Source organism: Hevea brasiliensis, chromosome 18, assembly GCF_030052815.1.
Source record: "Hevea brasiliensis isolate MT/VB/25A 57/8 chromosome 18, ASM3005281v1, whole genome shotgun sequence".
In the NCBI taxonomy this organism is placed as follows: domain Eukaryota; kingdom Viridiplantae; phylum Streptophyta; class Magnoliopsida; order Malpighiales; family Euphorbiaceae; genus Hevea; species Hevea brasiliensis.
The window spans coordinates 33,681,211-33,683,380 of record NC_079510.1 but is presented as its reverse complement, the minus strand read 5'-3'; the positions used below and the strand labels follow the sequence as shown (position 1 = coordinate 33,683,380).

Below are 2,170 nucleotides of genomic sequence, written 5' to 3'. Positions count from 1 at the left end.
TAATTCATTATTTTAATTTCATAAATACTTCAATTTAGTCAACTTTTATATCAAAATTCAATCATTAACACAACTCCTCGTGGATCGATATTTTTCTATACTACTTGTACGACTTCGCACTTGCGTTGGGACGCATCAAGTTTTTGGCGCCGCTGTCGGGAGTTGTTTGTTTAAGATTGAATTTTGATTATTTTAGTTGTTTTTTAGTTTTATCTCGTTATCTTTTCATTTTGTGTTTGTTTGTTCTTTTCGTGTACTCTTAATCTTTTATGAGAAGAGCTAGAAGCACAAGTGATACATCCTTATTATTCAACCTCAAATTGAGAAATTTTGTAAGGCCAACAAGAAAGAAACCAGAAAAAGAAAAGAAGCCTTGATAGAAATCGAATTAGAAGCGCATATGGTGATGAAAGAATTAGAATTGGTGTTGGTAATGCCGAAATGGTCAAAATAATGAAAATGCAGCCCATGGTGAAGAAGTTGTTAATGCTAACGTGCCTAGGGAAGTATGATGGATCATGCTTTTCCACGCTTTGATGACTTGAGAGAGAGCATAGCAAGACCAAGGATTGATGCAAATAGTTACAAGATGGATTTTGGAGTCCTTCAAATGATTCGTAATTCTCAATTTGGGGTCATCCTTCAAAAATCCACACACACATTTCAAGAAGTTTGCTATGATTTGTGACATGCAAAACAACTCGAGTATCCGATGATGCAAAGAAGGCTAAAATTGTTTCCATTCTCTTTGAAAGATAGAGCATTGATTGGCTTGATTCTTTACCTCACAACTCAATTACAAATTGGGAGCACCACCGATGTATTTCTTGCCCAATACTTTCCACTGAAAACTCAAGAGTTGAGGAATCAAATGATTGCTTTTAGACCAAGAGAAGATGAGACTCTTTATGAGTCATGGATGAGATGGAAGGAGTTGGAGAGACAATGTCCACATCATGCCATTCCTAAATGGATGATAAACCAGAATTTTTACACAAATGTCACCCCGCTATCGAGGAATCATTGATGCTCAAATCGAGGGGAATTCATCATTAAGCATGAAGATGAAGCTTATGAGTTATTAGAGAAAATAGCAAAGAATACCATCTATGGAGTAGTCCAAGAGGGTCAACTCCAACTCAAAAAGGCAAGTTGTCGGAATGTATGAGCTTGATCCATTCAACATGATCAATGCCAAATTTGATGCACTCACTAATGTCCTTGCTAAGAAAATGGAGGATTTAGGTATGCTAATCAGTTCATCATCATGCTCAAAGTTCTCAACAAGTTACTTATGCATGAACAATGAGTCGTGGAGTAGATTATCCTTCATATGCTTGGAGGAATCATCCCAATTTTTCATGGGAGAATCAGCAAAATCAAGCTTCAACTCGTAACTTTCCATCACAACAACAAGAGCATCAATACCAACAACCTAGGCAACCACCACCTAGTTTTCAAAGAAAAGAATGCAACATCGCACCTTTACCAAGACAAAGAAGAACAAAGTTCCACCACAGAGGCTTTATTACAACAAATTCTTGCTAATCAAATTAAGCGTGATGAAGAGTTGAGAGAGATGAAAGCAAGGTGGAACAAATGCAAACACACAATAGGATGCTGGAAAATCAGATTGCACAACAAGCATGCTCATCAAGTACCAATTCTATGGGGAAACTTCCTAGTCAAACAGAAAATCCAAGGAGCAATGTCATGCCATCACACCGAGGAGTGGTAAAATAGTGCATAATGAGAAGAGTGAAAAGTTGAAAAGAGAGAAAATGAGGAAGATTTTGAGGGAGATGAAAACAAAAGAGTGAAAAAGGGAGTGCAAGAAAAGGTAAAGAGGAGGTTGAGAGAAAGAAGAGAAATATATACCTCCAGAGCCTTACAAGCCATGCCTTCCCTTTCCACAGAGATTTCAAAAGCCAAGCTTGATAAGCAATTTGGGAAGTTCTTAGAGGTTTTGAAGAAGCTATATATAAATGTGCCTTTATCGATGCTCTTTCCCAAATGCCTTCTTATGCTAAGTTTTTGAAAGAAATTCTCTCAAACAAAAGAAGACTTGAAGATTATGAGATCAGAGCCTTAATCGAGGAATGCAAAGCATATCCTCCAAAGGAAACTTCCTCCAAAGCTCAAGGATCCAGGAGTTTTTCAATTCCATGCC

At 37.3% G+C, this 2,170-nt stretch overlaps 1 non-coding gene across 1 annotated transcript; it reads right to left on the bottom strand.

Moving 5' to 3' along the window:
• Positions 1 to 855: 855 nt before the first annotated feature.
• Positions 856 to 963, bottom strand: LOC131176185 (small nucleolar RNA R71). Its single transcript, XR_009146310.1, has one exon. It is a non-coding gene; the product is annotated as a small nucleolar RNA R71 (small nucleolar RNA).
• Positions 964 to 2,170: the final 1,207 nt, after the last annotated feature.